Source organism: Erythrolamprus reginae, chromosome 4 (assembly GCF_031021105.1).
Source record: "Erythrolamprus reginae isolate rEryReg1 chromosome 4, rEryReg1.hap1, whole genome shotgun sequence".
NCBI classification, from domain to species: Eukaryota; Metazoa; Chordata; class Lepidosauria; order Squamata; family Dipsadidae; genus Erythrolamprus; species Erythrolamprus reginae.
The window spans coordinates 129469555-129497416 of record NC_091953.1 but is presented as its reverse complement, the minus strand read 5'-3'; positions in this window follow the sequence as shown (position 1 = coordinate 129497416).

The following is a 27862-nucleotide window of genomic DNA, read 5'->3' as shown; positions in this document are numbered from 1 at the left end:
CGGAACTACCATTTACCAGTACCAAAGAACTGGTGGGATCATAAGCCCGAAAAAGTGGTCGAAAATGAGCAAGCAAAACTACTATGGGACTTCCGACTTCAGACTGACCGAATTCTGAAGCATAACACACCAGACATTGTGATTGTGGAGAAAAAGAAAGTATGGACCATCCACATCGCAATCCCAGGGGACAGCAGAATTGAGGAGAAGCAGCTAGAGAAATTAGTGAAATACGAAGATCTAAAAATTGAGCTGCAACGACTCTGGCATAAGCCAGTGAAAGTGGTCCCAGTGGTACTTGGCACGCTGGGCGCAGTACCAAAGGATCTCAGCGGACATTTGAAAACCATCGGAATTGACAAAATCTCCATCTGTCAATTGCAAAAGGCCACTTTACTGGGATCAGCAAACATAATTTGCCACTACATCACACAGTCCTGGGTGCTTGGGAAGCGCCCGACTGGTGATGAAATACGAAATCCAGCATAGTGATCTTGTTTGCTGTGTTGTATTGACATAATAATAATAATAATAATAATAATAATAATAATAATAATAATAATAATAATAATATTTAGATAGTGAAGATAAAATGATTTGTGTACTGTAGTGGGCAGATAGAATAGTGGTGATGAGTGTTATTGTCAAGGCTCATGAGTTAGAGTAAGAGCTTGTTATCTTTTGAGTAGAAGCCAGTTAAAAATGGTATGCCTATAAGGGAAAGGCTAGTAATAGTTAAAAAATGATGAAGTTATAGGAGATATTTTTATCAAACAGCCCATTATTCGAATACCTTGTTCAGTATTTAGATTATGAATGAATTATCCTAAGCATCAAAATAATAGTGCTTTGAATAGTGGCTTAAAGGTCATGTGACTGGGCAGGAGTGGGTTACTGACCAAGATAAGTTTTCAAATAGGCGCAAAACACAAGTGAAGCGAACCGGTAGCAGACGTCAGAGGATTTCAGCCCTGGGTATGATACCGACCTTGTTCTTCCTTCACCTGCTCTTCAAAACAGCAGATTTGTAAGGAGAGAAAAAAAGTGCATTCCCTCTAGACTTTTATAAGTAGCCAACAGAAAGATATGACATGATGCTTCAGAGGGTCACTGAAAAGCAGCTGAGAGTCATATAAATACTTGAAAAGAGAGATTATTGATGTGTGCATAAAAACAGGAATTGCATTTCAGTTTATATATGACCCAGGAGGTTTTGGTTAGCAAGCGAGCAAAGTAAGTACAGGAAAAAAATAAGTCAAATGATCAAAGGAAACACATAGAATTTGGGAAGTTTACGCTGCTGACCTACCCAATGAAATTAAATCAATCTCCCCTTCCCCTTTTCCTCCGGGATGTGACATACTGTGCAAGGCTGATGCAGTAGGGGTGGATTGAAAAGGTTTCTTTCACCTGTCCTTCAGCCAAGATCGAGCCAAGCATATACAGTAACTTTTGGAATACTGTGTTCAGTTCTGGAGACCTCACCTACAAAAACATATTGACAAAATTGAACGGGTCCAAAGACGGCCCACAAGAATGGTGGAATGTCTTAAGCATAAAACGTATCAGGAAAGGCTTCATGAACTCAATCTGTATAATCTGGAGGACAGAAGGAAAAGGGGGGACATGATCAAAACATTTAAATATGTCAAAGGGTTAAATAAGGTTCAGGAGGGAAGTGTTTTTAATAGTAAAGTGAACACAAGAACAAGGGGACACAATCTGAAGTTAGTTGGGGGAAAGATCAAAAGCAACATGAGAAAATATTATTTTACTGAAAGAGTAGTAGATCCTTGGAACAAACTTCCAAGCAGACGTGGTAGATAAATCCACAGTAACTGAATTTAAACATGCCTGGGATAAACATATATCCATCCTAAGATAAAATACAGAAAATAGTATAAGGGCAGATTAGATGGACCATGAGGTCTTTTTCTGCCGTCAGACTTCTATGTTTCTATGTTTCAAAGCAGAATAACAAAATAACAGAGTTAGAAGGGACCTTGAAGTTTTCCAATCCAACCAGTTGCTGAAGCAGGAAACCCTATGTAATTTGAGACAAATGACTGCCCAATCCCTTCTCTAAAACCTCCAGTCGTGAAGCACTCACAATTTTGTGAAGGCAAGCCATTCCACTGTTTAATTGTTCTCACTGTGAGGAAATTTCTCAGTTCTAAGTTGCTTCTCTCTTTGATTAGTTTCCACCCATAGCTTCTCGTCCTACCCTCAAGTGCCTTTGAGAATAACTTGACTCCGTCTTCTTTGTGGCAACCCCGAGATATCAGAACACTGCTATCATGACTCCCCTAGCCCTCCCCCCCAACAAACTAGACATATCCAATTCCTGCAACTGTTTTTCATAGGTGTTCACCTTCAGCTCCCTAATTATCTTTGCTGGTCTTTGAATACAGAGGATTAATCAGAACTGCAGAATTCAGAGGATAATCTGAATTGCAGAAAAAAACAATTGATGCCAACCTGCCTTCCATTGAGGACCAGTATACTGCACAAGTCAAAAAGAGGTCTGTGGAAATATTTATTGACCCTTCCCATCCTGGACACAAACTGTTTCAACTTCTACCCTCAAAATGTCACTACAGAGCATTGCACACCAATACAACTAGACACAAGAACAGTTTTTTCCCCGAACACCATCACTCTGCTAAATAAATAATTCCCTCAACACTGTCCAACTATTTACTAATTCTGCACTTCTATCACTACTGGGGTTTTTTTCCTCATCACTTCTATCACCCATTTCTTCCCACTAATGACTGTAAATTGTCGTTTGTATCCTTAAGATTTTTATTAATATTGATTGCTCCTCATTGCTTATTTGACCCCTATGACAATCATTAAGCATTGTACCTCATGATTCTTGAAAATTGTATATTTTCTTTTATGTACAGTGAGAGCATATGCAACCAAAGACAAATTCCTTGTGTCCAATCACACTTGGCCAATAAAGAATTATATTCTATTCTATTCTATTCTATTCTATCCTATTCAGGATTGGGAATGGGATACAAGTTTCCAGTTTCTGGAATTGTTGCCCATCTATTTCTAAAGAAATAGTAACCCTCAGAATAACAAATGCTTTGATGTCAATTGCAGCAGTTCCTTTTTATCATTATACTTAATTTTGGATGGAGTGTCAAATAATCTTAAATCTCCAATACAGATAACTTAAATGGCATTTAATACTGATGGGCTTCATATTTTTTATGTCTCTTTTTACATTCAGTAATTTAAGCTTTCTAAATAATGGAACATTCATAATTTGTAATCGTATTACACAAATATTACTGAATTTAGTTCTTTGAAATAATACAATGCGTTATGATTTAATAGATGAAAAAAAAAGGTGGAGAGGGGATGAAGCCATCACAGTGAGAACTGGAGCAAAAAATGCTTCAAACCCCGTGCTAAAATGAAGAGGTATAAGCAATTTTACTGCCAACTGAAACAACCAGTGTTAGTAGGCATGAATTCAACAATATAAAAGAGCAATCACTGAGGAGACTCTGTCACCAGAGTTAGTTCTTCTCAAACTGTGCTGCTACCACCACCGTTTCTCAATCAAGCCAAACCTGGTTTTTTTAACAAAAGTTTGAATGACAGTTCAAGCTGCATTCATAAGCAAGCTGCCTCATTCAAAGTCAATAAAGAGATTTAGAAGCCCATGCCAAAAAAGGTTATTGAAATGTGACTGACATTTCCGAAGAAGGATGTCAACTGGATAGCGTGACCCTATACCGAAGTGATGCAAGGTTAATCAAAGTTATTGTATTTGGAACCTCTACGACTTCCTTCAGATTGAGTTTTCGAATCGCTGTCACTCAGTGACTATTGGGCCCTTTCCAGTGTTTTTTGACATCCTGGTATTGTTTATTGTCAACTTGTCCTGTGGCTAAAATCTAGAGGAAAACAATGCAAATTTATTTACTTATTTTATTTATTTATTTTGTCCAATACACAATGAGAGTTTTAGTGGGTATATATATATAAGGCCGAAATAGATCTATCCTAGTCTCCCTTAATTTTCAAATTCAGCAAAAAAAACCATGTGACATTTATTTATTTTATTTATTTATTTTGTGTGTATACATATACACACATAGTAAAATACATGATGAAGGTTATAGAGGAGATACTCGTAGTAAAATATATCTAAGAAAGAATAGAAGAGAAGATATAGTAATAGAACATATCAATGAAAGAATAGAACAAGAGATATAGGAATAGAAGAAAGGTATAGGAGATATAGGAGAGCAATAGGACAGGGGACGGAAGGCACTCTAGTGCACTTGAACTCGCCCCTTACTGACCTCTTAGGAATCTGGATAGGTCAACTGTAGATAATCTAAGGGTAAATTGTTGGGGATTTGGGGATGACACTATGGAGTCCGGTAATGAGTTCCACGCTTCTACAACTCGGTTACTGAAGTCATATTTTTTACAGTCAAGTTTGGAATGGTTAATATTAAGTTGAAATTTGTTGTGTGCTCTTGTGTTGTTGTGGTTGATGCTGAAGTAGTCGCCGACAGGCAGGACGTTGCAGCATATGATCTTGTGGGCAATACTTAGATCATGTTTAGGGCATCTTAGTTCTAGGCTCAAGGTGTTTTGTCTAGAGTATCTGAGAGAAAAAGTCTTACCGAGTCCCGATATTCTGAGTTCAACAACCTTTAGTAAGTTTGCCTCTCAACTGAAAATTTTCATGATGGCATACAACATAAAGTAAACTGTGTAGAAACACTAAAATTGGTGCTGTGCCAACAATGGCAGATGCCACCTTTTCAAATCAGATGTTCCATAAACTATCCTGAAAACTTTATATAACATACATTTCATCTGTCTGTCTGTCTGTTCGTATGTCGAACAAGTATAGGATAGTAATTTGTACAACCATAACATAAATAGAAAGTAATGATAACGGAGGATAATAGGACAGCGAGCAGGAAGGGACTGGAGAGGCAGAGAGGGAAATGGAGTCAGTCAGATCTCCAGCCAGAGTTTCACCTGACTCAGAAGGGGAAGAGTTAATGGACAATCCTATTCTGAATGTTTGGGTAAGGAGAATGCTGGGAAGACAAGAGCAATTGTTCAAATGCAGAAATAGATTATAGGTCATAGGTGGTAAGAATTAATGATGCTGCTGCAACCTTAAAAAAGGGGAGGGTTGGAGAGGCCTGTGTGGGAGTCTATCGTTCAGTTTTGAAGAAAGTTTGATGAATTGTGGTTTCGTGTTTGCTGTGGATTTCTGGACATTCTGACATTTAAGTGTGAGTTAATTCTGGCTGACATAAACCTAAAAGACTTCTGCATTGACTGGAGTAATTAACTCTGACCTATTGAACTCTTAAACTAACATTGCTCTGAAACTCTGGGGATTGCAGTTTTCTGAATATAAAGAACAACCCTTGCTTTCTTTTTACAAGTCTGCAAGCGTGTGTTTGATTTAATTAATTCGTTCTTGGGTGGCCCGCGGCCAGGCAGAACAACTTTTCATCCAAAAAGCTTCTTCAATTCTGAGTCAGAACTGTAGACACTTATTGGACAAGAAGTGAAATGTCTTCAAGAAAAAAACAAACCCCAATTGCCTTTGGTAAAAGCACCTTTGAATGATTGGATACTTCTGCAGACGTTGAAGTTGTCTGTAAGCATATTTCAAAAGACTTACAGTAATATTTTGAACAGATTGATTCAGTAAATCCAAATAATGTTGAGTCAGGAGTTAATGATATGTATTATTATTTTTTTAGAACTAGTTGTTCAGTATGACTGGCACCAACACTAAAAGTCAAGATGAGTTTCTAAGAAATAGAACTATTGTGTAGGGACCTACCATGTTATAGAACTACTCACTGAAGTGATTTCCCATTAGTTTATGAAAAGTGATGGATAAGTATTGCTGATTTGTCAAATCAATTTTGAGTAATGTACCTCTGTTTGCATCATGTCTAGTTCTCTAGTTCATAATACATATACTAAGAGTAGGTATATACCACATTATTTGGCAATAGGATTTTCATATCCATTATGAAATTGAAAAGAAGACAGTCAGTGGAAAAAGGCATCAAGTTTTCTTTTACTGTTTCCTCGAATTATTGATTATCCCTGTGCTTGGAAAGCTACTAGATAATTCAGATGCACAGCCTTGGATCTTAATTAAATTGTATTCAATTAAAGACTTAATAAATACCCCCCAAAGACTAAACAAGTCCAGAAATACCTCAGTAACCTTTTAATATGCCTATTTTATTGCCTGAAAAAATACTTCCAGCAAGGAATAATTTATGCAAAATGTGTCTAACAAGATATTCTCCCTGGACTGGAACTAATCAGTGTTTTACATGGAAAATCACCATAATATTATCAACAACTTTACTATAGTACAAAAAAACCCCCAAAACAACCCTCCTACATTGATAAACAAAGTTGGCCGTAAACGGTAAGCTATGTTTATAAACTATGATTCATAAAGGAAGTACAGTGTTCCCTCGATTTTTGCAGGTTCGAACTTCGCGAATAGCCTATACCACGGTTTTTCCCGCCCGATGATGTCATACATCATCGCCAAACTAATAATTTTTGCAAATAAATAACAAAAAAAATAATTATTGTTAATAAATAATTATGTCTATAAATATCAGGATTACTAAGTGTCTTATTTAATGGTGAATATCACTAATAGTGGTGAGTAAATGGTTGTTAAGGGAATGGGAAATGGTAATTTAGGGGTTTAAAGTGTTAAGGGAAGGCTTGTTATACTGTCCATAGCCAAAAATGGTTTATTTACTTCCGCATCTCTACTTCGTGGAAATTTGACTTTCGCGGGCGGTCTCGGAACGCATCCCCCGCAAAAATTGAGGGAACACTGTACAGACTCAGTTTCATCGAGATCTTGATTATATCCTGTTCAGAGGTGGGTTCATACTGCTTTGGAACGGTTCTGTAGAACTATTAGAAACTTGGTGGCCTGGTTCGATGGAACTGGCAGTGAACACTGGCCTGCCATGCCCATGAGCTGGTTCTCTCAGCAATGCTATAGGTGCTGCCATCTTGTTTTCATATGCACAGCACATCCCTGAGCAAACTGGCAGTAGCAGAATCCAGAATGCACCTCTCCTCCTGTTGTATATTTCCACCCCAGGCTGCCTAAATGAAGTAATCAGAATCTTGTCCAGGGGTCTGGGTGTCGAAAGTGGAGGGATAGGTTTAAGCTTAGTCCTGACAATAAAGAGTTGTTGTACAGTTCAACTTCTCTTATTTATTTTGTTTATTTTGTTTGTTTGTTTTGTCAAATACATATTGGTGGTACACAAAGATATGCAGTGGTACCTCTACCTAAGAACGCCTCTACTTACTGTTCTGTTGAGCTCTGGTTTAGTTTCAAAGCGGGGAAAAATCAGCACACAAAGGTCAAAGTCAGCAAGGCAGACACAAAACACAACGATCAGATAATCCTCCACAATGGCCAAACCCACAGGCTGCTATTTATAGCAGCCTCACTAATTACCACAGCCCCACCCAACCTTTTTATAATTGGATAGGAAAAAAGAGTGAGAATAACACGCCATAAGAATGATATGTTTGATATAAGCACGACCAGTTACAAATCTGGTATATAACTATTTTATACTTAATATAATATTAAGAGACTATATATATATTGACAGTATCTTTACTATTGCTTTCTAAAATCTCTTTAACTTGATTAACTCAACACCTCACTAACCAATCTTGATAAATAAACCGAACCATGGTAACAAGCTAATGAAATAGGAAACAGTTCTCGTTCTCAGTACAGCTGCCCCGGACATTCGCCAACCTTTTACCCTTGCTATCTTTTCTACGTTCTCTGTCATTTCTATCTTTTTCCCTCTTTCTCTCTACCCTCTCCCTATTTACTTTTCCCCCTCCCCTTTCCTAGCTCATAATTTGTATATTGTCAATCGACACGCCATTCGATCGTTCTCGATTGTTACGATCATTGTTTTATGTTTTGTATATTATGTTATATTTTGTATTATTTGTACAATAAAATACTAAAAAAACAAAAACAAAAAACAACTAATTACCCCAGCCCCACCCCACCACAGGTGGCCTCATTTTCTTTGATAATAATCTCTCAGTTGTTGTTGCCTATGCATTGCTCTCCGCATGTGTGGCTGTATCATTAACTCTTGTTCCGAATCCAAGGAGGAGCTAGATAATTGATCTCCTTCTGAGCTGTCTGCCACACTCTCCTCCTCCCTGTCACTCATGTCTTCTTGGTCAGAGGAGCCTTCATCATCAGATTCCACCGGGAGCAAAACAGGCCTGCGGCATGTGTCTCCCCCACATCCACAGTCCTTGGGGCAGGAGCTGGGCCAGAGCTAACCACAACACTTACAAACTTTTCTAGGTAAGAACACCAGGTGTTAAAAAATTTTTTTTTGCCTTTTCCACTTAGAAACCCGAGCCTCCAAAACTGTAATCAGAAAAGTCAGGGAGGCCTCCACGGGGCCCGTCTAGGAATCTTCTAGGAGGAAACAAGGTCAGAAAAGGCAGGGAGAAGGCTCTGTGGGGCCTCTCTAGGAATCTTCTGGGAGGAAACAGATCCGGAAAAGGCAAGGAGAAGCCTCCATGGGGCCTATCAAGGAATCTCCTGCAAGGAAATAGGGCCTCCAACCTCCCTGTGGTTTCCCCAATGGCACACATTATTTGCTTTAACATTGATTCCTATGGGAAATATTGCTTCTTCTTACAAACATTTCTATTTAAGAACCTGGTCACGGAATGAATTAGGTTCATAAGTAGAGGTACCACTGTACTTTAAGTTTTTACCTCTTGTCATAAGTTCTCTTAGTACCAACAACTTTCCATATGAGTTGTAAACAGAGTAGCACCAGACCCATTAAATTCTGCTGAAAGATCAGAAGGCCTAACTTGGAATTAAAGATGTTCAGTCCAACAGAACTGGAAACACGAACAACCAGAGCTCAGCTGCAAAACTCCAGTTGGAATCCAGAGGACAGCAACATTTTGTGATTTTCCATTTGTGTAGATTTTCACAGGGGAAAAAGAGAGACCATCTGTCTGTCTGTTTAGCTGGCTGTCTTTAGCAAAGCCACATATATTCAGCAATGTCTCTATAATATTGGGCACACAGCCTTCCTCGTTTTATTACCCTTTTGCAATATTACAGCCATGAATTGGAAGGCAGATTCACAAAATCAATTATAACCCTGTATGATTACTTTCTTTAAATGATTGTCATTATAATCAACCTAGCATTATTGAGCCTGGTGTAATGACTAAGATTTATACTGCAACTAAATTAGGTATGTCTTTTAATTTCATTTTCTTTGATATAATTGGTTCTATGATGCTCAGGTGATCCCCCCCCCCTCGCATTTTTAGAGAACAGTGATTTATTTATTAAACTGATGTCATTAAACTAAAATGTTGTTAGAACAGCTCCCTTCATTCGAACCAACACTACAAAGAACCTAGCGCAGTGCAGAGGACACTGAAAATATAATCACAGAGCTCTAAGCAAAAGAAGGGTTATATTTTATGAGCAAGTTGCTGAGATAGCTAAAGGGAATGTTTATCATCAACATTTATTATACTGCTTCCATTACTTCATGGACAGAGAGGTTAGGACTGTTAAGAGACATAGCCTGCTTCTTAAAAAGAGATATCAAACTATACACTGACTCAATATTCTATCAATTGTATTTTTACAAGTATTATTTCAAGCTCAGCTCAGAAAACTGGTATTAACCTGTAGACCAGGGGTCCCCAAACTTGGCAACTTTAAGATTTGTAGACTTCAACTCCCATAATTCTGGGAGTTGAAGTCTACAAGTCTTAAAGTTGCCAAGTTTGAAGACCTCTGCTGTAGATCCTAGACGCACAAATCCAAATGGTGCAAATTGGGGTGGGTTTCTCTTAACTTCCCTACCGGTTTGGAAGGGCATGTTGGATACTGACCCTCTGAGCATGTGCAGAAGCCTTTGCAATGTGAAGAAGATTCGTTGCCAACTGCTTTCAAGCAGCGGCAACCAGGGAACTGATTTGGGGACATGGCAAGCTGGCCATCGCTACGGGTTCGTGAAAGGGCCAAATTTCCAGCACCAGCTCACAAAAACTGGTAGCAATTTACCACTCATGCAAATATAATCGTTTTAATTTGGATGGCCAAATTCAGTTTCAAATACCTATTCAATAACATGGCATTTACTAATATAGTCTCTCTCCTACAGACACTCAAGCTAACTTACAATTCTGAACCTCTTGGAATAAAATGGAGATCTTTATCCAATAGAGGTCATGAATCTTCAGTTTCTGATATCCCTCACCTCCCAGATGTTCTATGGAGATTTTCAGTCATCTTGGTTAAGGTTGTCCCAAAGGTGCTCTTTCAAGAGGCAACTGGACTTTCTGGTTTTTCCCAAGCGCCATCACTCTGCTAAACAAATAATTCCCTCAGCGCTGTCAGACTTTTTACTAAGTCTGCACTACTATTACTACTGTTTTTTTTCTCATCATTCCTATCACACATTTCCTCCCACTTATGACTGTATGACTAATTGTTGCTTGTATCCTTAAGATTTTTTATTAATATTGTTTCTTCATTGCTTATTTGACCCCTATGACAATTATTAAGTGTTGTGCCTCATGATTCTTGACAAGTGTATCTTTTTTCTTTTATGTACACTGAGAGCATATGCACCAAAGACAAATTCCTTGTGTGTCCAATCACATTTGGCCAATTAAGAATTCTATTCTATTCTATTCTATTCTATTCTATTCTATTCTGTTCTGTTCCATTATCTACTCTATTATTCTATTCTGTTCTGTTCTATTCTATTCTATTCTCTATTCATTACTCTATTCTATTCTATTCTACTTCTATTCTTTTAAAAAAACTATTTAATAAAAATTATTTTAAGTAAACTCATCTGAGATAGAGAATATAGTCTCTCCTCTCTTTCATCTCCCTTGTTCTCTCCCTTTCCAACACAGCTAAGTATATTTTTCAAGCTGGGGGAAATGACCATCCCTCTCTCTTTCGCTCTCTCTCTTTCTCTCTCTTTCTCTCAACTCTTTCTTTCGTGTATGTGAAATTAGACTGTTCTTAGGATGATGAGAGAGAGGGTGGGAAGTGTTAGGCAAATATACAGTAGATGATTGCTCAAGAGCCTTGTGAAGGTTATAAACATACTTACTCCTGATGTTATCTTCCTTCCCTCTTTTGAATGATTAAAAAAAAGGAGGGTAGGAAAAAAAGAAACGACAGAGTCTGATTACTTCTTACTTGGTTTATGGTTTCACGAGCATGATGGGGATGATAAAGAATTTTAATACTCATCAATTAAGGTGGTAAAAGCTGAGGAATTTTAATTAAGACAAACCACTTTTAAGTACCTGAAACAGCTACCGATGAACTGTCATCCTTAATAAGAACAGACTCACATACGTTCTCATGCAAATGAGATGAAGGCGCAGAGAAGCTTGTGCCTTGCCAACAACCTTCCCAATGACATTGAGTGGGACTGGATGGACTTTTTATACCGACTGAATAAAAATCGTGTTGAACCCTGAGACTCAGGGCAATAATAGGATATCAGGGATATCACAACAGGATGGTCCTGTTTTGACAGTCTTCTTAGACTTTAGAATCTCCTCTGGGTGTGTATTGCTCACAAGGTGTTGTGTGCACTCAGTCATGGGCTGCTGTCCACACTGGAGAGGGGACACAGAGTGGGTAGCAAAAATGTAGCTTACATATAGTAGATAATGCATATTTTTCAGTGCCTGTGTATAATATGTATGTACACATATGGCATATATACATATAGGATTAAATAGTATATTTTTGGTGTTCGGTAATAGTAAATATCTTGTATCTCTTTGAGGTGAGGAGAGGCCAGGTACTCTAACCCTAACTCTTGACGTGAGTGATGTCAAGTTGGCCACCTTTAAGCCAGTCACATGACCTTTAAGCCACACACCCCAGTCACATGATCATCAAGCCAATCCCACCTGGTCACATGGCCGGCAAGTCACTCCTACCCAGTCACATGGTTGTCAAGACACTCCCATCTAGTCACATGACCATCAAGCCATGCCTGCAAAATAAGCCACACCCACATGAACAGGATCAACCTTGAATGGGGTAAGGACCAGGAGCGAAATGCTCCCAGTTCACTCGTACCAATTGGACATCGGAGAGACAGTCCTGAAGGGAGTGTGAGGATCCACCCATCTGCCCAGATGCATACACAAAGGGTAAAAAAACTCTGAGTCCTCAGAGTGGCTGCATACAAATCTAATAAATAATAATAATAATAATAATAATAATAATAATAATAATAATAATAGTGACTAGTGATGGGCGAACCCAACGGTGTTTGGGTTCAGCAAGTTCGGACAAACTTTGTGCAAAATTCAGCGAAACCCAAACCCGAACGGTTCGTGGCACCAAAGCTCTGCCCCCAGAATCCCATCATTTTTTTATTTTTACGGATTTTTTATTTTTATTTATTTTTATTTTTACGAAAAAGGATGCCGCAGCGGCGCTGCAAGCAAAGGGAGGTCCTTTCACATGAAAATAAAAACTTTTATTTTTACATGAAAAGACCTCCCTTTGCTTGCGGCACCGCTGCGGCATCCTTTTTTGTAAATATATCTATATATCCATATCTATATCATCTATATCTATATCTATATCTATATCTATATCTATATCTATATCTATATCTATATCTATATCTATATCTATATCTATATCTATATCTATATCTATATCTATATCTATATCTATATCTATATCTATATCTATATCTATATCTATATCTATATCTATATCTATATCTATATCTATATCTATATCTATATCTATATCTATATCTATATCTATATCTATATCTATATCTATATCTATATCTATATCTATATCTATATCTATCTATATATGTCAAATGTTTTTTTAGCTATATATATATATATATATTTACATGAAAAGACCTCCCTTTGAAGGAGCTGGGGAATCCCTCCCATGAAGAGATTCCAGAGGCGAAGCTGTGATGTCACATATACTGGCACTTCCTGGATTCCATGGAATCCAGGAAGTGATCACTTTGGCGTCCTTAGCAACCTGCTGGTGAATGTGACGTCAAAGCTCCGCCCCCGGAATCTCTTCGTGGGATTCCCCAGTTCCTTTTGTGCCTCCCTTCCAGCCTCCCGACTCGCTGACAGCTCCCCAGTGTTCGCCTTCCTCCGCCACCACCTGCGCCCATCTCCTCCTCCTCTTCTCAGCAGATGACAGCCAGGCGGTGGCTTTTACGGTGTTCGGCACGAACGCCGAACTAAAGCACAATTTTTTAAAAAAAATCAGGTTCAGGTCCAGCATGTCGAACACCACAAAATTCGGTACGGACCCAAATTGTGTGGGTTCGGTTCGCCCAACACTAATGGTGACACCCAGGCAGAGCTTCACGCTCTATGAAGACCAACAGGCAGGAGAAAATCAGGAGCATTTCACCTCTGAGTAAAGACTGAGGTTTGTGTATCATCTGTTCAACGAATGATGCCTCTGTTGATTTTCTATCTCATATTTTGCATTTTTTTTCTTATGTACTTACCGCACCTGTGGTTTTGCGAACAACCAAATCCTGTAAAAACACTTCCCAAATACTGTAAAAATGGTTTTGCAAACAACCAAATACTGTAAAAACAGTGTGTGCCTTCTTCACATTTGCAGTGTCAGTAAGTTCTACAATGAATTTCTCATGGAAAAAATATAACCAGAAGAGAGGGAGAAGAAAGAAAGAAATACTGCAGGGGAAAAAAATGTTGACAATCAACGGGGTTTTTTTTTGTTGTTTAATTACTACTAGTACTACTTCTACTACATTTATTTAATGCCATCGATGAAGTGAGAACACACCGGGCAGCAAAAGCTAGAAACATTTCCTAAATAATGAAAAAGGAAAAAAAAAAATTACATTGCAAATGAAAGTCACGCAGCCCCCAAAGAAAACTCAGCCAAATTATCACCTATCAAGCCACTTAAGTAGGTGTTTCCTAACACGCTAGCGATCTGCTGGGAGGTCAGGTTATAAATAGATTATTTTGTATCTCACTCGATATGCTCCAGATGTCACTAGTTTTGAGGCAAAATTATTTGTGTGCCTCGTCAGTATAACAGAAACCTGTTCTGAATTTTAAAAAATGTTCCCCTCCTTTTTTTTTGAGCGGGGGGGTTAAGGATAAGTCTTATAATGAAATTCTATCATGCTCATACTCTGAAATGGAAATATAGACTTAACAGGATGAAAAGCCATTTACATTTGGTCAGTAGATTTCAGAGCCCCATTTCTTGATTACACCAAGTTTTCTGATTTTGTATCCTAAGATTTTTATTAATATTGTTTCTTCATTGCTTATTTGACCCCTATGACAATCATTAAGTGTCGTACCACATGATTCTTGACAAATGTATATTTTATTTTATGTACGCTGAGAGCATATGCACCAAGACAAATTCCTTGTGTGTCCAATCACACTTGGCCAATAAAATTCTATTCTATTCTATTCTATTCTATTCTGTTTTCTATGGGAATTCTTCTCAAATGGAAGCGGTGAAGGGCTGCAAAAAAAAAAAAAAAACTACCACACTATGGGTGTGACTTGTGGGTGTGCCTTGATGGTCATGTGACTGTGTAGGAGTGGCTTGATGGTCACGTGACCAGATGGGAGTGGCTTGACAATCATGTGACCAGGGGTGGCTTAAATGGGAGTGGCTTACCGACCAAGATAAGTTTTCAAATAGGTTCTTGAACTCTTTCTCAGTTGATTAAATCACATTGCTTGAATAGCCAGAGAAAAGAAAAATGATAGACAGCATTATTTGTTGAGGAACACAGTAACATTTTCCCACAAGGTTCAGTATGATAACAGATTAGGCAAGTAGCTCAATTTTCTTTAATTGCTATGAAAGTTCAGTTCTAGATAATGATTAAAATGATTAAAGTGTTTATGGGTAAAAACATACTATTTAAATATTTCTTATTTTAAAAGTAATTAAGGATCATACTAAGGCACTAGAGAAGGAAGGACAATAAAAAACTATTAACTGTCTGAACTATATTGACTGTCTGAACTATATATGATCTTGCAGTTTTTTTGAGGTTGGGGAGAGTAATTGAATGTTTGCTTTCCTTAATTTCAATCCCCTTCAGCTTTAGCAAAAGGATATTTTTCCCCTACTACTAGATAGTCTCTGTATCATGAACAAGTCAGCCTTTTCTCCAACTCTCCTTAGAGCTGATTAAATATTCTCTCTCTCATTCCCTTTCTCTCTCTCTCTACTCCCTGCTTAGTACTCACAGTTTTGCTGATCCTGCCCATATTTTTACCCATAGGCTTTTTAGTGGTTCCTTTCAGAAGTTGAAATCACTTTGCTGCCTATAAACCTATGGCTCAAGGCAATGGGGAATAAGTACATGATGAAGTATTAATTTATATAGGTTCTGAAAATAAAGTCTTTGATGGCACCATCTACTTACATTTTATACAGGAATAAATGCCTGTTAAATTTGTAAATATTTCAATTTCCTCCTCCTCCTCCTCCTCTTATACTACCTCATTGATAAATGCTATAAGAATCAAAAGGGCCCTATTTTCCTTCTCATCACATGCTGTAGAAGAGGAAATAGCACTAGTTATTTTTGCAAAAGATAGAAGGAAGGAAAGAAAGAAAGAAAGAAAGAAGAGAGGGAGGGAGGGAGGGAAAAAGGAAGAGAGAAAGAGAAAGAGAAAGAAAGAGAAAAGAAAAACATTGACTAAGGTCTTAAGCATAAAACATATAAGGAAAGACTTAATGAACTCAATCTGTATAGTCTGGAGGACAGAAGGAAAAGGGGGGACATGATCGAAACATTTAAATATGTTAAAGGGTTAAATAAGGTCCAGGAGGGAAGTGTTTTTAATAGGAAAGTGAACACAAGAACAAGGGGACACAATCTGAAGTTAGTTGGGGGAAAGATCAGAAGCAACATGAGAAAATATTATTTTACTGAAAGAGTAGTAGATCCTTGGAACAAACTTCCAGCAGACGTGGTAGATAAATCCACAGTAACTGAATTTAAACATGCCTGGGATAAACATATATCCATCCTAAGATAAAATACAGAAAATAGTATAAGGGCAGACTAGATGGACCATGAGGTCTTTTTTCTGCCGTCAGACTTCTATGTTTCTATGTTTCTGTATCTCTCTGTCTCAATACAGGTAGAGCTCTTTTCTATTCTCTATAGTGGACCCAATATTCTATTTTATTTTTAATTTTAGAAAAATGTAATTAGCACCTACAGTATTTCTGAAGCAACATCTAATTATGCACACTGTCTCATTTTAATTACCTTTAAATGTTGAAATCCGCAAGTGAAATCTATTCCAGGTTTTTTTCTTACATAATAATTGTAACTGAAATATGTTAATAGTGGTATTGATCAGGTGGATTTGAAAACCACATCATTTTTATTTTTTTATTTTTTAAAAAGAGGATTAACATATATTTTATGACATTTTCCAATCTTCCTTACCACCCATGGCTTGACTCTACTACCTTCCTTTTCTTTTGGTGAGTTCATTCTGATTTTTGTGAATTTTTACTTAAGCATAATTGTAAGGGGAAAATATATATACTGTGTGGTGTTTGTGAAGAAAGAAAGTGTTTCCTACCATATCTACTTATAGTTTCTTAATAAGACATCCTGGAGTAATGAAACTGGTTTTGTTGCACAGTACGCATAGAAAATAAAAGTGTGCAGTTTCTTTTTTAGGAATAAGTATGTCTCTTCCTTCACAATTGTGAAGTTTGCAAATGTTTCATTTTTTTTAATCCCATTTTTCCCCTCACTGTCAAAAGTTCAACAGACCAATGGACTCGAAAACTCAGTTTGTTCTTCAATTATGTCCTCTAACAGCAACCCTCTCTAATTAATCTCTATTCCAATGTAACTCCAGCAGAGAATCTAATGAAAGCAGAATATTCATTCCTTCTGAAGGCATCCTTTGCATGGTCTTTATTTCCGACAGAAACTACAGCTCTGACACAATATGTCATAATTCTGACTTAGTCACACCTCATGAAGTTTGAGATTATCATTCTTAAACAGACTCAATCACACTCCTTAATTCTCTATTTAATTACCGTATTTCTCATTTGTCCTATACATCTTTCTGAGTAAGTCCCATTCAATTCATTGAAGCTTATCTGAAGTAGATTTAAATATACAACCATGCAGTATTAGAACAGCAAGCATGGGTTTTATTCCGTGTGCAGTAGTTAGAGAAGATCCACAATGGAATTTAATTCATTTGTGAATTTTTAAGCCACAAGCCATGAAGTTGCAAGACATCCTTCTTTCAATCGCAGCCGATCGTTCATTAAAATTTGCCACTTTGAAATAACGAAGATCAAATGTAATGCCAAACATGAGAGGATGAATGCTCAACACTTGAATGACTGAATTAATCAGAAATGGGGGTGAATCATTTGAAGGCTTAAATATTATCACCACCACTCCATGGTAAATAAAGGTTATGGGGTCTTTATCTTTAATCCAAAATAAATTTCATCCATAGTGAATGAATCCTAATATTCCAATCCCAACATTTTTCTAAATCTAGAAGAGCCTTCTGAAAATTTACAAGCAAGTAGTAAATTAGTTAATACTGCTCATGATCAAGACCAAGACCAAGTTTGTCTGTTTGTTTGACACAATGAAATGTCACCTAGGATTGAGCGAATCCTTGTCAGAAATAATATTCCCCACTCAAACATATGGTAGACTACTGAAAAGTTGTCTCATCCACCAGAAATGAGGTGTGTTGGCTCAGCAGTTCACAAGACACCAGTGGTTTGAGTCCTACCATTGTATAACAAAGTGAGCAGCTGTCACTTGTGTGAGCTTGTCAGCGAACCAAATAGCAGTGAACCAAATAAGCCCAAAGTCATTATGTGAAGTCAAAGAGCTCTTGCCAACCTAATAGTTCAAAAGCATATAAATGCAGATAGATAAATTGGTACCATATCAATGGGACGGTAATATTGCTCTATGTTAACCACGTGCTCTGGACTGCAATGTTATGTTATGCTGACCACAGACCACAGAACTGTCTTTGGACAGTGCTGGTTCAATGACCTAGAAATGAAAACGAGGGATAGGCCCCCAATCAGCTATGATCAGCAGAGTAAAACTCACAGGAATTCTGCTAGACACAAAGGAATGAATGAGATAAGACAGTGATGGTGAATCTTATTTCCCCCGGAGGCCCTCTGGAGGCCAGAAATGGCCTCTTTCCCAACTTCTGGTGGGCCCGTTAGGCCCGTGTTTTGCCCTCCTCAGGCTCCAAAGGCTTCCTTGGATCCAGGAGAGGAGAAAAACTCTCCCCCATGCCCCTTGGAAGCTCACTGGAAGCAAAAAATGCCCTCCCAGAGCCTCTGTGAGAGCCAAAAATCAGCTGGCCGGCACACAGATGCATGTTGGAGCTGAGCTAGGGCAACAGCTCGTGTGCCAGCAGATATGGCTCTGTATGCCACCTGTGGCACCCATGCTATAGGTTCGCCATCACTGATATAAGATATTACAATGTTACTAAGGTGACTAATTTTTTGTTACAATGAAAAGGAGGATGAAAAAAATTAAGAAAAAAGTACAACGCAAGTAAATGAAACATTTATGTCATTATGAATAAATAAAATTAATAATTAAAACTAAACCTTTAATAACAAAAGCGATAAAACATTACTAAATCTATATTTAAATTATTTTACACTTGTGTTGAAAACAAGGTTGTATAAAATGGAATTAATGTACAGTGATCTCTCAAGTATCGCGAGGGTTACGTTCCAAGACCCCTCGCGATACTCGATTTTTCGCAATGTAGGGTTGCGGAAGTAAAAACACCATCTGCGCATGCGCACCCTTTTTTTTCATGGCCGCGCATGTGCAGATGGTGGAGGTGGGGAGCGACGAAAGTGCGGAAGCCGACAGATTGCTTTGAATGTCGGCTGCCCCCGCCCCCCAGCACCCGCTCGCCTGCCGTTCGCCGCTCGCCCGCCCTTCACCCGGCCACCCGCTGTTCGCTCGCTGCTCGCCCGGCCACCCGGGTTTGGGGGGGTGCTGGGAAGCCCCCCAGGCTGGCTGCGACCTTTTAAAACAGCCGCGCCGCTTCCCAGCTGAGTCCTGAAGCCAAACGCGGAAGTTCGCCTTTGGTGTTTGGCTTCAGGACTCAGCTGGGAAGCGGCGCGGCTGTTTTAAAGGGTTGCAGCCGGCCTGGGGGGCTTCCCAGCACCCCCCCGGACCTGGGTTGGGGGTTTGGGGGGGTGCTGGGAAGCCCCCCAGGCCGGCTGCGACCTTTTAAAACAGCCGCGCCGCTTCCCAGCTGACTCCCGAAGCCAAACGCGGAAGTGTGTTTTTTTGTAATTAATATTTTTTTAAAAATCGTGATATAGCGTTTCGCGAAGATCGAGATCGCGAAACTCGAGGGATCACTGTATTCATAAAACGTGAATTGTTCTTCCCTGAGTATAATATTCACTGAGAAAAATACAATTTCGTATTTCTGTTAGAAGTAAACGTAAAGTATAATATAGAGGCAATGGTGGGAGACAAGTGTGAGACATAATAATAATAATAATAATAATAATAATAATAATAATAATAATAATAATTTATAAGATTTGTATGCCGCCCCTCTCCGAGGACTCAGAGCGGCTCACAAAAGACAATACAAAATACAAATCCAATATTAAAAAACATTATTTAAAATCATTATCAAGAAACGATCGTGCAATCCAAACAAATCAAAAATAAAGCGGAACAGCCAAGGGGTATGTCAATTTCCCCATGCCTGGCAACATAGGTTTTCAAGAGTTTACGAAAGGCAAGAGGGGTGGGGGCAGTCTTAATCTCCAGGGGGAGTTGATTCCAGAGGGACGGGGCCGCCACAGAGAAGGCTCTTCCCCTGGGTCCCACAAGACAACATTGTTTTGTCGACAGAACCTGAACCCTAATCAGTCGCTGGGATTCATGCGGCAGAAGGTGCACAGAAGTTCTCCTGTGCCCTGCACATGCATTTCATAACTGCGTCTTTCTGAACAGTACCGTCACATGACCTGTAACACTTTGGCGCAGCATCTCTAAATACAGAGATTAATAGATTAGTTTTAAAATTGATAGGGTCCAAAGACGGGCTACAAGAATGGTGGAAGTATAAAACGTATCAGGAAAGACTTCATGAACTCAATCTGTATAGTCTGGAGGACAGAAGGAAAAGGGGGGACATGATCGAAACATTTAAATATGTTAAAGGGTTAAATAAGGTTCAGGAGGGAAGTGTTTTTAATAGGAAAGTGAACACAAGAACAAGGGGACACAATCTGAAGTTAGTTGGGGGAAAGATCAAAGGCAACATGAGAAAATATTATTTTACTGAAAGAGTAGTAGATCCTTGGAAGAAACTTCCAGCCGACATGGTTGGTAAATCCACAGTAACTGAATTTAAACATGCCTGGGATAAACATATATCCATTGTAAGATAAAATACAGGAAATAGTATAAGGGCAGATTAGATGGACCATGAGGTCTTTTTCTGCCGTCAGTCTTCTATGTTTCTATAATAATAATAATAATAATAATAATAATAATAATAATAATAATAATAATAATAATGATGTGGTCTTTTTCTGCCGTCAGTCTTCTATGTTTCTATGTTTCTAAAATATCGAAAAGGAGGTCACTTTTTGAGGAAGGACACAACCTACAAAAGAAGGACTGTCCTCCCTAAAGGAGAACGATTGGTCACCTTAATGTTATACATCCTATAAAATAATATTAACCATTCCTTTATATTATATTAAAATAATGTGAACAACTCCCTTGCTTTGGAACCAGCATTATAATATTGTTGAGATATAATTTAAGGTTTGGTGAAAATGAATGAATGAATGAATATCTTTTTTTAAAAAAAAATCCTCTTGCTTTAGAAGCTATAATGTCAATTTAATGTTTGACAGATCAATAGAGGTGTCTGTGATAAAGATCAACACCAATTATTAAAAGATAATTACAGATAATAGATGCACACTTATCAAGAGAAAGTTTTAATTATGACATTCTGCACCGAGAATAAATTCATTTAATAAGCTTTAATGATAATGAGCTTCAGGGACATCCAGCGACCATTACATCTACTTGAACCTGTTTTTTTGACCAATATCTATTAAGCAAGGAACAAATAAATGGTGATTTCTGGACCTTCGTCTCTGACCTCATTCTTTTTTACGTTTATAAAATTAGAAATCCAGTGTGCTTCCTTTGAAAATCTGCCAAGATCCAAACCAAGTTATCCTTTCCGAATGAGCTTTTATTGCTAAAATTCAGATTTGTTCCTTTCGCAAAAAGAAAACCATCAGCCCAGTGTTTCCTCCACTAACATCCATCTGCAATATTTCTGGTTTAATTTTATCGCAGCAAATGTGACAACTTACATAAAACACACACACATACATTGAGGAGTGGGATTCAGTGTTGAGCTAAACGGGTGTGTTTTTTTTCAAATCTCTGATTAAATCAAGGTTCCCTCAATATGAAAAGACTGGAGCATCTTGCAAGGGTGGGGGGGGATATCAAGGCTTCAAGATGATTGATGGCCCTGGCTGGATCAGGAGGCGAAGAAGCAATGAACAAGCAGGTACTTTAACAGAGGGGGGGAAAGTAATAAAAGGCAGAAAAGAGAATGGTCTTCATTGAGAAACATTGTACATTTGTCTTCTTTAAATATGCCGTTTTTTGTTTTGCTTCAAAGGCTAAATGTAAGGGAGTGATGGAGCCCACCAAGGGAAAGCTCTGACAACCCAGGTTCGAGACCCGAGCACAGCATGATGGAGTGAGCTCATGTTCCTTCACCCAGCTCCTGCCAAACTAGTGGCTTGAAAACATGCAAAGGCAAGTAGATAAATATAGGTGAAACTCAAAAAAATCAGAATATTGTGCAAACATTCATTTATTTCAGTAATGTAACTTAAAAGGTGAAACTTAATATATGAGAGATATTCGTAACATGCAAGGCAATATAGTTCAAGCTGTGATTTGTCATAATTGTGATGATTATGGGGTCCATAAAACTCCAAATCCCCCATCTCAGAAAATTAGAATATTATATGTGACCAATAAAAAAAAGGATTGTACATAGAACAATATCGGACCTCTGAAAAGTATAAGCATGCATATTATTATTATTATTATTATTATTATTATTATTATTATTATTATTATTGTTAATATTATTATTATTATTATTAGTAATTCGATTAGTATGCCGCCCCTCTCCGCAGACTCGGGGTGGCTCACAACAACAATAAAGCAATGTAAAACAAATCTAATAGTTTAAAAGTCACTAAAAACCCCTTATTAAAAAGCAAAAGCGTAGACACAAACATACCGTGTTTCCCCGAAAGTAAGACAGTGTCTTACTTTCTTTTTATCCCCAAAAGCCCCACTATGTCTTACTTTTGGGGTATGTCTTATATTGGAAAAAAAATTGTCAATTTTTTTGTTTTAACCATAAAATTAACATTTATTAACAACCTGAACAGTATTGTATTCACCACAAAACAGCAGATGATACCCCAGTATGCCGGTGTGTATGTTTTACTGATGTATGATTAATACTGTGTGCAGGGGACGGCGCAGTGACGTATGGAGAGGGGGACGGCGCGGTGACGTATGGAGAGGGGGGCGGCGCGGAAGTGGGCAGGAGGCGGCGCTCATTAAGATCAGAGGGAGGTGGCAGACGCGGCGACGTATGGAGAGGGGGACGGTGTGGACGTGGGCAGGAGGCGGCGCGCAGCTAGATGAGAGGGAGGCGGCAATATGTCTTACTTTCGGGGTATGGCTTATATTAGCCGACCCCCCTGAAACCCCTGATATGTCTTACAATCAGGGGTGTCTTACTATCGGGGAAACAGGGTACCACGCATAAACTGTATAGGCCCGGGGGAGATGTCTCAATTCCCCCATGCCTAACGGTAGAGGTGGGTTTTAGGGAGTATGTTCTCAGTATTTCGTTTGGGCCCCTTTTGCAGTAATTACTGCCTCAATGCGATGTGGCCTGGATGCCATCAGCCTGTGGCACTGCTGAGGAGTTATAGAATAGAATAGACTAGAATAGAATAGAATAGAATTTTTATTGGCCAAGTGTGATTGGACACACAAGGAATTTGTCTTGGTCCATATGCTCTCAGCGTACCTAAAATAAAATATACATTTGTCAAGAATCATGTGGTACAACACTTAATGATTGTCATAGGGGTCAAATAAGCAATGAAGAAGCAATATTAATAAAATATTAGGATATAAGCAACAAGTTACAGTCATACAGTCAACATGGGAGGAAATGGATGAAAGGAATGATGAGAAAAACTAGTAGAATAGAAGTGCAGATTTAGTAGAAAGTCTGACAGTGTTGAGGGAATTATTTGTTTAGTAGAGTGATGGCGTTCGAAAAAAAACTGTTCTTGTGTCTAGTTGTCTTGGTGTGCAGTGCTCTGTAGCGACGTTTTGAGGGTAGGAGTTGAAACAATTTGTGTCCAGGATGTGAGGGGTCAGTAAATATTTTCCCCGCCCTCTTTTTGACTTGTGCAGTAGACCGTCAGCTCTACTGAATTGTTCCATGTCATGCCTCTCATATTTCTCTTGGCAATGCCCCATAGATTCTCTATGGGGTTTAGATCAGGCAAGTTTGCTAGTCAATCAAGGACAGTAATCCCACAGTCATTGAAGCAGGTTTAGGTGCTCTGGGCAGTGTGGGCTGGTGACAAGTCCTGCTGGAAAATTTAAGTCACCATCCCCATAAAGCTCGTATGTAGATGGAAGCATGGAGTGCTCCAAAATCTCCTGGTAGAAAGCTCCGACAGTCCAGGTTCGAGACCCGAGCACTGCATGATGGCGTGAAACACAGTGGACAAATACAAGCAGGTGACATGGCTCCCCAAATCAACACAGACTGTGGAAACTTTTATATCTCATTTGGAAACCTAGGACCCAAAGTATGGAGGAAGAATGGAGAGGCACACACTGCAAGGTGGTTGAGGTCCAGTGGAACATTTCCACAGTCTGTGTTGATTTGGGGAGCCATGACATCTGCTGGTATTCATCCACCATGCTTCGTTAAGTCCAGTGTCAATGCAGCCATCTACCTGGAGATTTTGGAGCGCTCCATGCTTAAATTGTATTTGGAGACCAATCGGAACCCAGTGCAGCTCAAGAGTGCTGGACTAATGTGGGAATATCTGGGTATCCCCATAATGGCTCGTGCAGCTGCAGGCTGGACAAATGGAAGTTTCTGAATGTTGATTACATTGATTAGATATACAGTGTTCCCTCAATTTTCGCGGGGGATGCATTCCGAGACCACCCGCAAAAATCGAATTTCTGCGAAGTAGAGATGCGGAAGTAAATACCCTATTTTTGGCTATGAACGGTAACACAAGCCATCCCTTAACACTTTAAACCCCTAAATTACAATTGCCCATTCCCTTAGCAACCATTTAGATTATTACTCACCATGTTTATTTATTAAAGTTTATTAAAAAAATATTTATTAAAGGCGGACGAAAGTTTGGCGATGACATATGACGTCATCGGGTGGGAAAAACCGTGGTATAGGGAAAAAACCCGCAAAGTATTTTTTAATTAATATTTTTGAAAAACCATGGTATAGACTTTTCGCGAAGTTTGAACCCACAAAAATCGAGGGAACACTGTACTGCACAAGTTGAAAAAGGGATTGTCACCTTAACAACCCTAATATGCAAAGAACAAATGGCAATTACTAGGTCATTAAAAGTAATTAAGAAATGATTATAATGTCTGAGTGACATTGAGCAAGATCTCAACTTCTAGCAGATTAGAGCAGATTAGATTAGATTAGTTATTAGATTAGATGGACCTCTGATCATTCACCACAGCAACTGATCCAACTTGCCACTTTTACAATCCACATAATTCTCATTATCAGCTGGCCTAAAGGAAATAGATGATAAATTCTGACAGTAGAAAAAAAGAGAAAGAAAAAAAATCAGTACAAAGGAGGTAAATCAGGGTAAGGGTGTATGAATGAAGATAAAGATGGGTATGAAAATGTCCTTCCTGAACCCAAAACATTTATTTGGGATATGTGCAATGCACTTAAATATCAAGACAAGATGCTACTCTGTCAGAGGGATTGATAATTTAATACGTCTTCTATCATACATTCACATTTGACCCCAAAATTTGAAAGCCTCTCAAGAGGACATGTTACAAGTAAAAAGTCCCCATCCTAGGGATTTCCAAAAGTCAAACCATGATCCTTAAAGGAAAGTAAAATAAGAGCAATATCGTAGATGAAAATACAACAAGTAGGCAATTGTATCCCTAAGGCAGATGTTCTCCTTTGTCATGTAGCATAAAGGAGATGATCCATGTTTAGAAGCTACAAGGAATATCTCTGCAGAGCTGCTCCTAATGATCTCAGACTTCACCTCCCCGAGAAAAAATAGATTTTCCCAGCTGATAAAAAGAAGGCTAGCTCAAATTAAAATTCCATCAGTTTTGCATTAGACACTGTGTTAATGGGAATCAATCACAGAGTTGATGAGAAGTATAATTCTGCATTACTTCGGAGAGGTAGATTTCTAGGCATTGGTATTGAAAATGCAATTAACATCCCCGGGAGCTAGTTTCTGGCCACCAAAGATACCCTGTCATTTTTCTTCTAGCTACGAGATGCAAGGACACAGAGCTAAAGAAAGGGACTGCAAGGCAAAAACTGACAAACAAACCAAAATGTATCAATCAATCATCCACCTTTGATTGTCTCTGTTGACCTTTGGCAAATACTACAAGTCCTTGTATGGATGCAAAACTGTGGCATCTTTAAAAAAATAAAATATATGACAACTGCGCATAAATGCCTGAAAAAAAAAATGCATGGTACAGTATTAAAATAATTCCTCTGAGAGCCTTCGTAATATTTACAGAGGGTATGTAAAGACACAATGCAGTATATATCAAATCTAAAATTGCAGCGCCGGACTTACCCGGCAGCAGGCTTTGCTGGAGGGACCGGGAGACACCGGACCCTCATGGCGGCCGCCATCTTGAATCCCGAGCGAAGTCTCGCGAGATGAGACTTCGCTCGGGAGTTCGGGCCTGTCTGGCCCGGCTGCTGATTGGTCCGGGCGGGGCCTGCTTGCCCTATATAAGGGCAAGCAGGCCCGGGGCTCTTCCTTTTCGCCCGGACAGCAAGCCACGAGCAGACACCCGCCCGCCCTCCCTATTTTGCAGTGTGCTTAGGGGTCGCCATTAGGGGGCCGAATGGGAATTTTTTGCAGTTCTGCCTCTTAGCCGGGCTGTTTTTTCGCCCATTCCACACTGAGGAGATGGATGTGTGGTTAGGGGGTGCTTGCATTTATTAGGTTAATTGGCTTACCTTTGGTCATTTGGGTAGGCAGGTTAGGGGCGGAAAACTGGGGTGGTTTAGCAACCGCACGTTCTCCCTTGGGCATCTTTGGGGATGATTGACAGGTTCTCCGCAAGCTCATGGAGGGAGTGCCTGCCTGAGCAGCTGGGGGGAACCTGTCTTTGGGTCCTGCACCTTTAATTCCAGGATTCGGGGTAGCCGGTGGGACCCCCCTCATGCAAAGCATGGCAGGGTCGCAGGTGATGGACTGGTCCCTCACCTGGACTTGCATCGAGATACGCCCATGAGTTGCCCAGGAAGTTTTTTGTCATAACGTCATTTCCGCCCCGGAAGTATTTGTTTGACCCTGCAGGTCCATTTCCGGGTCATAGTTGATTATGCTAATTTATGCAAATTTAATGAATAAATTATGCAAATTTATGTTAATAAAATGACCCAGTTTAAATCCAGCTCTTGTGTCCGTGTCGTTACTCCGTCTCTCCAGCAATAGTACCATTACAGTATCCTTTAGCATAAACCATTTTTTTCTGAGCTCACTATAATCATACTATTATCAATGAAGAATTAACTATTACAGTATTTTGGCAGCATTGATCAAAGTTGGTGAAGTTGGGTGGGAACAGTGATGGGCTCCAACAAGTACAATCAGGTATACAGAACCGGTAGAAAAATTTTGATTTTTTTTTTCTTTTCTTCCCTTCTGGGCTCTGGGTATGTTTTTCCTATCACAGTAAATGAGGTTGAATGTGTATGATTTTAGAAGAGCTGTGCATGTGTGTGTGTGTGTGTGTGTATGCGTGTACATACACATACATTTTATTTAGCAGATCATGTATATTTTTGTGTGCCTGCGTGTAATATGTATGTACACACATGGCATATATGCGTAGAATTAAATAGTATATTTTGGATGTTCAGTAATAGTAAATAGATAGGGAAATTGTATCTCTTTGAGGTGAGGAGAGGCCAGGAACCCCACCCGTAACCCTTGATGTGAGTGACATCAAGTTGGCCACCTTTAAGCCAGTCACATGACCTTTAAGCCACCCCCATATGTCACATGATCACCAAGTCACTCCCACCTGATCACACGGCCAGCAAGCCACACCCACAAAATAAGCCATGCCCACAGTGTGGTAGTAAAAAAATCTGCAGCCCTTCACTGGGTGGGATGATGTCTTAGAAATATAGTCAGATGCAGTACTAGGAAATATTGGCGCTTACAAGACGTTATGTCAAGTATTTGAATAAACAGAAAGATGGAATATGAATTCACTCAATTAAATAAAGAGGAAGGTCCAGCATGAATGTGACAAAATAATCTATT